Source organism: Vitis riparia, chromosome 18 (assembly GCF_004353265.1).
Source record: "Vitis riparia cultivar Riparia Gloire de Montpellier isolate 1030 chromosome 18, EGFV_Vit.rip_1.0, whole genome shotgun sequence".
NCBI classification, from domain to species: domain Eukaryota; kingdom Viridiplantae; phylum Streptophyta; class Magnoliopsida; order Vitales; family Vitaceae; genus Vitis; species Vitis riparia.
Window position 1 is genome coordinate 18740901 of NC_048448.1, and position 10728 is coordinate 18751628.

The following is a 10728-nucleotide window of genomic DNA, read 5'->3' on the forward strand; positions in this document are numbered from 1 at the left end:
ATCCTTGCTTTCTTCTTAGAAGGGCAGCTACCTAACTTCTTGGCACGAGAGGAGCTTGCCCCGGGTGTGGTGGGTGGTCTCCTCGTCTCATATCGTCTCAAAGGAGAACTTAGAGGCGCGCCCTCTACTGAAGGTGGGACGACAAGTGGTTGTGAAGGCTTAGTCATGGAGCCTTGCACAGGGACCACTCTCGGTGCTCTGTGGCGACCTGAGGGAGATGGGGTCTTGGCTTCTCGGGTTTTAGCCATAGCTGACTCAGAGAAGCTTGAGAGAGGGTGGCCTGAGGTGTGCGCGGGACTTCTCTTCAGATAGAGGTCCTCTGGAAATGGTGCTTTGGCTTGGCTTCTGTTTCGCACCAAATGGAGGTTTTCGCAAGGCAAATGACCAGTGTAAAGTGAAAAATAGGAATTTAAAAAGTTAAATTAAAATCTAAGTGATGGTTGGAATTTTTCATAGGAGGAGGTTTGTTTCGTAGCCAAGGGCCATTTTCGTAGCCAAGGGCCACTTTCGCAGCCTATTTCGTAGCTGTGAAATGAGAGGGTGGGGCTGCGAAATGGCACTCGTGTGCCAAGGGTGCGTTTCGTAGGGGGTTTCGCAGCTGCGAAATGAGGCTTTGGCTGCGAAATGAAGCTTTTGGGGGCCTTGGATGGTTTCGTAGAGGGTTTCGCAGTTGCGAAATGGGGGCTTGGGCTGCGAAATGACACTCGTGTGCCAAGGGGGTGTTTCGCAGCTGCGAAAATTTTCGCAGGGGGTAAGGCTTGGGCTGTGAAATGATTTCGCAGAGGATGGCCGTTTTCGCAGCGGGCTATTTTGGCTGCAAAATTTTCGCAGGCCTCTAAAATTCCTTGCTTTTGAGCTCCTGTGGTTCCCTGAGACTTTCCTTCTCTTCTTTTGCAATTCCTCCTAAATTTGATCATTCAAAAAGTCTAAGTTACATCAAAATAACATAAATTAAGACTAAGATAAAAATAAAAACAATTAATAAAGCTCATAAATTCGCAAAATTAAACAAAAATATGGACTTTGGCAAGACCAAGTCCATCTAACCCCTTTTTGATTAGGATTTCTGTGGCTCAAGGAGGTTGACTTCCTCCTTATCTTGATTGAATGGCTCGATGAATGGTTTGAGATGATGACCATTGACTTTAAAGGTGTCTATGTTGTTGGAATTAAGTAATTCCACCATTCCATTGAGATGTACTTGGTGAATAATGAAAGGGCCTATCCACCTTGACTTCAGCTTCCTAGGAAAGATATGGAGCATAGAGTCATAGAGTAAGACTCTTTGTCATTTCCGGAATTCTTTGTTGGAGATTAACTAATCATGCCACCTCTTCATCATCTGTTTTGCAACTTTGGAATTGATGTAGGCATCATTTCTTAATTCCTCCATCTCATTAAGGTCTAAGCACCTCTTTGCCCCGGCTCTAATCAAGTCCATGTTTACCTTTTTGATTGCCCACCAAGCCTTATATTTAACTTCCATAGGGAGATGACATGCTTTGCTATAGACTAGGCGATAAGGAGACATGCCAAGAATAGTCTTATAAGCTGTTCTATATGCCCATAGTGAATCATGAAGCTTAATAGACCAATCTTTTCTGCTCGTGTTCACCACCTTCATCAATATATTCTTGATTTCCCTGTTTGCTAGCTCAACTTGCCCGAAAGTCTGAGGGTGATAAGGTGTAGCTACCTTATGCTTCACCCCATACTTGGATAATAGGGTTTCAAAAGGTTTATTGCAAAAATGAGTACCCCCATCACTGATTATGGCCTTGGGCACCCCAAATCTTGAGAAGATGTTCTCTTTGATAAACTTGAGAACCACCCTGTGATCATTGTGTTTACAAGGGATTGCCTCAACCCATTTAGAAACATAGTCCACCTCCACCAAGATATAAAAGTTACCAAAAGACATTGGGAAAGGTCTTATGAAGTCGATGCCCCAAACATCAAAGAGATCAACTATTAGAATGGGGTTCATAGGCATTTGATTTCTTCTTGTTAGCTTCCCGAGCCTTTGGCATCTATCATAGCTTCTACACATGGTGTGGGCATCTTTGAAAAGTGATGGCCAACTAAACCCTGATTGCAACACCTTCATGGCTATTTTCTAGGAGGCAAAGTGGCCTCTGCATGCACTCTCATGGCAATGATTGAGAATTCCTTGTTGCTCTTCTTCAGGGACACACTTCCTTATTATTTGATCTGCACAATACTTGAAAAGGAAAGGTTCTTCCCAATAATAGGCATGAATATTTGCAAAGAAGTGCTTACTGTCTTGTGCTTTCCACTCACTTGGAACTTCACCAGTAACTAGATAGTTAGCAATATGAGCATACCAAGGAGTTTTTTCTAGCAACATAAGTGATTCCTCCGGAAAGTCATCATTAATAGGTAAGACATGGGAATTGTGTGCTATAGCCAACCTTGAAAGGTGGTCAGCTACCACATTCTCCACTCCTTTCTTATATCTGATTTGGAGATTGAACTCTTGTAGTAAGAGAATTCATCTAATCAACCTTGCTTTTGCATCTTGCTTTGTCAATAAATACTTTAAGGCTGAATGGTCCGTGAAAACAATGATGAAAGACCCTACTAGATAAGCACGAAACTTGTCTAAGGCAAACACTATAGCTAACAATTCTTTCTTTGTGGTCGTGTAGTTCCTTTGAGCTTTGTTCAATATCTTGCTTGCATAGTAGATCACATAGGGCTTTCCATCTTCTCTTTGGCCAAGCATAGCTCCTATAGTAAAGTCACTGGCATCACACATCACTTCAAAGAGTAGTTGCCAGTTAGGAGTCCTCACTATTGGAGCGGTTGTCAAGAATTGCTTTAGTTGATCAAAACTCTTTTGACATCTTTCATCCCATACAAACTTAGCATCCTTAGCTAAAAGTTCACAAAGAGGCTTTGAAAGCTTAGAGAAATATTTTATAAACCTCCCGTAGAACCCTGCATGGCCAAGGAATTGCCTTATTCCTTTTACAGTTGTTGGGGATGGCAATTTGACAATAAGTTCCACCTTTGCTTTATCAACTTCAATGCATTTCTCGGAGACGATATGGCTAAGGACAATTCCTTATTGTACCATAAAATGGCATTTCTCCCAGTTGAGCACCAAGTCCTTTTCAATGCATCTGTTCAGAACCACTTCCAAGTTGACTAAACATTCTTCAAATGTACTTCCATATATGGTGATGTCATCCATGAAAACCTCCATAATTTGCTCCACCATATCACTGAAGATACTTAACATACATCTTTGGAATGTTGTAGGTGCATTACATAAACCAAAAGGCATTCTTCTGTAGGCATATGTTCCAAATGGTCATGCGAAAGTGGTCTTCCCCTGATCTTCAATATCGATTTCAATTTGAAAATACCCGGTAGCCGTCTAAGAAACAATAGAAAGGATGGCTGATTACTACCAAAAAGTGCTATTTTGTAGACCTAATTATAATGGTTTTAAGCACCTTTGTGTAGTAATCATATTCATTTAACCCAATTAATTCATTAAGGTCCTTAGTAATTGGTTTTAACCATTTTGTGGCAAGTTTACATGTTTTTATCAGCTTATGAATCAATTCAAGCATGCCAAATGATGTAGGAGCTACTTGGACAAGTTAAAGCAAGGATTTTGGAAGTTTACAGGCTTGAATTTCAAGTGGAAACACGAGCACAAACAAGAACAATGGAGAAGAGGAGAGAAGAGGAGAACAGAGGACAGCAACTGCAGTCTTCTTTCGCACTTTTCGGGCACTTACCGAATTCCATTTTCTACATGCTATATACCATTTCAAAGCTCAGGAAGTCAAGAATCCAATGCTTCAAACCGTGTACAATTTGGAGCTGAAATGAGGAAGATATGGCCTTCGGAAGACAACTGCATCAAACCTTGCGCAAATTTCGCAAGGTGAATTTCTCCTTGCGAAATTTCGCAAGGTGAATTTCTCCTTGCGAAATTTCGCAAGGGGATTTTCCTCACGATGCGAAATTTTGCCATTTCGCAACATTGCGAAATTTTCGCAAGGAGAAACTCACATTGCGAAAATGCCAAATCTCCTCTGTTTCTCCACGCACGCACCACCGACTTCCCAGATATTTTTAGCTTGATATTTTCTCATGTAAATTCCTTTTGTAACCTTGTATTCAGCCATCATAAGGCTTTATCTTGTAATTTTGCTATATATAGAGGTGCACAACACCTCCAAAAGGGGATTGGAAAATGGATGGTTGGGGGATCGATCCTCTGTACATTAACTTAAATATATAAAGCTCTGTTTTTCTTCTTTTCTCTTTTCTTTCTCATTTTCTTAGTAGCCAAACATCCTTGGAGGATGAAATCCCCAAGGATGAGAGGCTAAAACCTTTAAGTTTCTCAAAGTATGGATGTTATGTGATGGCTTGGATGCAATCCCATGGAAATTTCTCGCACCCGGAAGGTAAGGTAGTCGTTTTTCATTAATGGTTCATTAATGTAAATTTTGGTTTTTATTTCCTTTGGACAACTTCCAACGGCCAATACTTGATAAGCTTTTGGATTTCTATCCATTAGTTATCTCCTACAAGCTATTGGAAGGTGAGGTTTTCAATTCCAAGTTTTGCATTAATCCGTTAGAACCAATTTCAATGGCCATTGAAAGGTGAGTTTATCACCTGGAATGACTTTGAGTTGCCAATATTTGGTAAGCTTTTGGCTTTAGACCATTAGTTATCTCTTACGAGCCATTCAAAGGAAGTCTAAGGTGAATAACCATTGATAAAATTCATTACCATCTGTTTTGCCATTTTAAAGGATTAAAACTTGATTTGCTAAATCCATACCGGTTCGGGAAGCAAGCATCACCATAGTTGCAACCCCAACGCGAGGAGCCTATCCTGAGATTTCCAATTTGCATAAGAGTCAGAGCATAGCTATCCTATCTTTGAGAAACTTGTTTTTACACCCTTTCATTTTAGTCTTTAATGTTAGCTTAAATTAGTTTAAATCTTTCTAAAACATTTTCATCTTCTTTTAAAGCTAACATCCATATGAAAATCACCTATTTTCCTAATTTGAATATCACTTGTGTTTGCGAAAACCCTTCCCAGTGAACGATCCTAGAACCACTATGCTATAGTAGCTTGGCTACTTTAGTAATAGTATTTAAGGTATAAATTTTGTTGATACGCCTTTAAAGCTAAGCTACCATGAGTCGCATCAATGGCCAGAGACTCTTTCCAACACTTGATCAATAAATGGCAATGGAAAATGATCATTCCTTGTCACAACATTCAATTTTCTATCATTAATACACACTCTCCAACCTGAAGTGAGGCGTGTAGCAACTTCTTCTCCCTTTTCATTTTGAACCACTGTAATCCCTGACTTCTTTGGTACCACTTGAGTAGGACTCACCCAAGGGCTATCAGATATGGGGTAGATAATACCTGCTTGAAGTAGCTTTAGAACCTCAGCTTGCACCACCTCTTGCAAATGAGGATTCAATCTTCTTTGAGGTTGGTGAATTGGTTTAGCTTCTTCTTCCATGTATATATGATGTGTACAGACCAAAGGACTGATGCCTTTCAAGTCGGATATTTGCCATCCTATTGCTTTCTTACACCTATTTGAGAACTTCAAGTAGACACATCTCTTGAGGAGTAGTAAGAGATGAAGATATAACAACAGGGCATTGTTTATTCTCCTCTAGGTATGTATATTTCAACTCCGTGGGTAGAGGCTTCAGATTGAGCTTTGGGGTCTCTTCTTTAGCAGCTTCTTGTGCCTCCTCTTTATTGAACAAAGGTAGAATCTTTTTTCTCCTCTTCCAGCCTTGTAGAGTAGCAAGCACATCTAAGGGTTCAGTCAACCCTTCTTCAAGATCCCCAAGACTTTCATTCAACTTGTCTTGCATTTTTTTATTATAGTGCTCCTCCACTAGAGTGTCAATAATGCACACTTCTTCTGGACCTTCTTTTTCTTTCGAAGTGATTAGCTTTTTGGACATATAGAAGATATTGAGCTCCAATGTCATGTTGCCAAACGCGAGTTGCATGAGTCCATTCCTACAATTTATGATTGCATTTGATGTAGCAAGGAATGACCTTTCAAGGATGATAGGAACATAATTAGTTTCCTTGACAATTGGGTCTGTGTCAAGAACAACAAAGTCTACTGGATAGTAGAAATTATCAACTTGAACTAAGACATCTTCAATTATCCCCCTTGGAATTTTCACTGATCTATCTACTAGAGATAGAGTGATTGATGTTGGTTTCAATTCACCAAGTCCCAATTGCTTGTAGACAGAGTATGGTAGCAAATTCACACTTGCTCCCAAGTCTAACAAAGCTTTCTTCACTATAGTTCCTCCAATCATGACTGAGATGGTAGGGCAACCTGGATCTTTGTACTTCAAAGGAGACTTGCATTGTATGATAGCACTTACTTGCTCAGTCAAGAAGGCTTTCTTATTCACATTCAACCCTCTTTTGATAGTACACAAGTACTTTAGGAATTTTTCATAGGTTGGAACTTGTTTAATCATATCTAGCAATGGGATATTGACTTTCACTTGTCTCAATACTTCAAGAATTTCTGCTGCATTTCTGATTCCCTTTTTCCCATGCAAAGCTTGAGGAAAAGGTGGAGGTGTGTGTTTCTTCATCACATCTCCCTTGATAAGTACTTTCTCCTGATTTGCATTCAATGTTGAATCATGGTCCTCTTTCCCTTCATTGGTATCTTTCTTCTTTCCTTTGATTTCCTCCATCTTCTCTGTCTCTTCTTCATCTTCCTCTTCAACTTTCTCAACATGTGGCTTGGGGGTTGACAGGTCAACCTTTTTACCACTCCTTAGAGTGATCAGGGCTTTGACATCTCTCACTTGTGAAGACTCTCCTTCATGAGTTTCCAGTTCATGGATACCCTTGGGGTTTTGGTGAGGTTGAGAAGGAAATCTCCCCTTCTCTTGCACTGTGTTCAGGTTAGTGAGCCTTGAGATTGAGTATTGGAGATTATCTATCTTCTGAGATAAGTCATTTTACATCCCATCCATCCTTTTATTCAATGCATTCTCTACACTGTCAATTCTTTGACTGAGTTGAGCATTGATGGATTTTTTGATCTCCAACAAAATCTCCCACAACCTTGCTTAGATTCACTATTGCTTGTTCAGGATTTGAAGCTTGTTGAGATGGTTGAGCTGGTTGTGTATACTGAGGTGCTCTTAGCTTCCAGGAGAAATTTGGATGGTTCCTCCAATTTGAGTTGTAAGTATTTCCATACGAAGCATTATTGTTGGGCTTGAATTGTCCAATGACATTTGCTTGATCTCCAAACATTTCCCTAGTAGCTGTAATTGTAGGGCACTCCTCCACCAAGTGCTCATAAGATTGACAAATAGGACATGGCTTGACTTGCACTAGTGTTTCAGCAATGGCTTGCACTTCATGTATCTTTTTCAATTCTAGCTCCTCCAATCTTCTTGTCATAGCTGCAACCTTTGCTTTCATATCAACATCTTCATTCAAGGTGTACATCCCAGCCTTAACATTAAAGGCATTCGGTTGAGACTTCGTCTTCCCCATTTCTCCTTTGTTCGGTTCATCCCATCCCCTTGTTACTTCAGCCACATAACTAAAGAAATCCATGGCTTCCTCCGGATTCTTACTCATGAAGTCTCCTCCACACATAGTCTCGAGGAGTTGTTTCATTGAAGAAGACATCCCATCATAAAAATAACTCATTAATAGCCATGTATCAAAACCATGGTGAAGACAAGCATTGATGGCTTCCATGTATCTTTCCCAACACTCATAGAATTTCTCATTCTCTTTAGCTGAGAAGTTTGAAATTTGCCTTTTCAATCCATTTGTTATGTGAGTAGGGAAAAATTTCTTGAGGAATTCAGCTTGTAAATCAGTCCAAGTCCGGATACTCCTTGGCCTTAAAGAATTAAGCCAAATCTTGGCCTTATCCTTTAAAGTAAAAGGAAATAGCTTAAGCCTCATCAAGTCGATTGAAGCTCCTCCTTCTTGAAATGTATTACAAACATCTTCAAATTCCTTGATATGAGCGTAAGGATTCTCACTTTCCATCGCATGGAAAGTTGGTAGAAGTGGTACAATAAGCGGTCTAATTACTAGCTGCTCTGTAGGGGGCACTATACATGATGGTGCACTCCTACAAGGTGGATGCATGCGATCCCTCATTGATCTGAATGCATTGGGATTGTCTTGGTAACCATGGTGACTATGCTGATCTTCAGGTGTAGCTTCCATGATGTTCAAGCTCAATTCCAATTCCTTGTTATGAGGTGGTTCAAGTTTCATAAGCCTTCCTCCACTGTCTCGTATCCAATTTGGCATACACAACTAGTATCAACTGTAACAAAAACAAAGAAACAAAAGAAAACAAGACTACAAAAAGACTAAGATTAACTAAAACTAAATTAAAAGATATGTTAAAATATGAAAAAGTAGAAGAAATAAGTAAAAGAATTAGTAAAATGAAAGAAAAATCACCAAACTTGTGATGAAAATCACAAGTACTCTGAAAAGATAATATCACTGTGAAGTTGGCACCTTCCCCGGCAACGACGCCATTTGATTCGTTCCCAATTGGTGTACCTTAACTTTGGTCCTCAGACAGGAGTAATCAACAAAATTTATAACCTATATCACCATGTACTAGGATAGCCTTAGCTAGCATAGCATAGTGGCTCTAGGGTCGTTCACTGGGAAGGGTTTTCAACTTACTGCTGATATTAATTCAAAGTTGAATTGGTGCTTTTTCATTTCAAGGTTAGCTTTAAAAGAAAACATAATCTTTGGTTGAAAAAGGATTGGTTTTAAGCTAACAAAAAATAATAGAAACTGAAATTACTAATAAAGAAAAATGTTTCTTGGAGTTTTAGGATCACTGGGGTCAGGCTCCTAATACAAAAATAGAGTTCCGGTCACTTGAATATTTTCCTTGCATTTGAGAATTAACATATAGTTATTTCTCTAATCGGTGTGGTATAGATGCTTCCCTTTTATTGATTGAAACACTAAATCCCTCTCACTAATTCATCTTGCAATGGCTCGTGCCTCTCACCTAGCATTTGCCATTCAAGGTGATCCTTAACCTTGGATTTCCTTTCTCAAGCTCGCAAGAGATAACTAATGGATGTCTCCTTAGAGTCCAAAAGCTTACCAAGTGTTGGCTATTTTAGAAAATCCTACCTTCAAATCACCTCCCAAAAGCTCACAAGAGATAAACTAGTGCATCTCAATGGACGGAGATCACTTGCCTTACCAAGTGTTGGCCGAGGTGATTTAATGGCGTTTTAAGTTAACTAAAAACATAGAAACCATTAACGGGTCACACTTGATTACTACTCAAAAAGTGCTATTTGATAGCTTGTAATTAATCCTTTTCAACACTTTTGAGTAGTAGTTATTACCTTTTAACCCAATTAACATGTTAAGGACCCTTGCAATCAATTCTAAGCAAATTGTGTTAAGTTTTGGTGTTTTGATAGCTTTTTAATCACCAAAGCAATATGAGATTGAGGAGAGTTAATTGGAATCCTTGGCAAAGCAATGGAAAGCTCAGAAGCATGAAGAACCAAAGCTTTGAAGTCCTTTGCCATAAGCAAATCCGGAATGCAAGGAGGGGAAGCAAAGAGAAATATGCCATGAAGCATTCTTGATGACAGTCATGTCAGCCACTTTTGGAGCACTTTCTGAAGTCCAATTTATCCATTCTATATGTCATTTTAAAGCTTAGGAAGTCAAAAATCCAATGCTTCAAACGGTGCACAATTCGGAGTTGAAATGAAGGAGTTACAACCATTGGAAGCCGATCACTCCAAGCTGAAGGAAGAATTTTACACAGCGTTGCGAAATCATCCTTTTGTTGCGGAATTATTTCGCAGCCTTTTTGTACAGTGCTGTGGATTTTCCCCTGAAGTTTCACGACGTGATGGAAGCCAAACACCGCAAGATGAAAGCCAACTTCGCAGCACTGCGGATTCAGCCTTTTGCTGCGAAGTGATTTCGCAGCCCTTTTTGTGCATCTGCGAAATTTCGCAGACCTCATTTTCACCTGCGAAATGGTCCTTAGTGCTTTCCGATATTTGTAACCGACACTTGGAGATATTTTTCTTTAGATTTTTGTTGTTTAAATCCCCAAACTCTCCTTGTAAGCCACCAATTATAGGATTCCTTAGCTTTTAAGTTAGGAAAAAGGCTAAATATCTATGTAATAGCTATTAATGTAATTTTCATATAAATAGAACCCGGAGAGCCTGTTCTTAGGGTGATGAACCTTTTGTAAAAGTTTGAAAGAAAGTAAAATACAGAGCTTGAGCTCTACCTTACCTTCTCACTTTGATTGTATTTTTCATTTACTTAGTTATGCACTCTCTGAGGAAGTTTCCCCAGAGAATGAGTAACTAAACCTTTTAGTTCCTTGGAGTTAAGGTTGCCGGGAAAGGTTCCAAGTGCAAGAATCAGAAGCTTTGTGGTTTCAGCTATGAATGAAGAGAAAGTGTGCCCCGTGAATGGTTTCTATGTTTTTAGTTAACTTAAAACACCTTGGAGTCACCTGGGCCAACACTTGGTAAGGCAAGTGATCTCTATCCATGGAGATGCACTAGTTTACCCCTTGCGAGCCTCTGGGAGGTGACTTGAAGGTAGGATTTTCTAGAATTGCCAACACTTGGTAAGCTTTTGGACTCTAAGGAGACA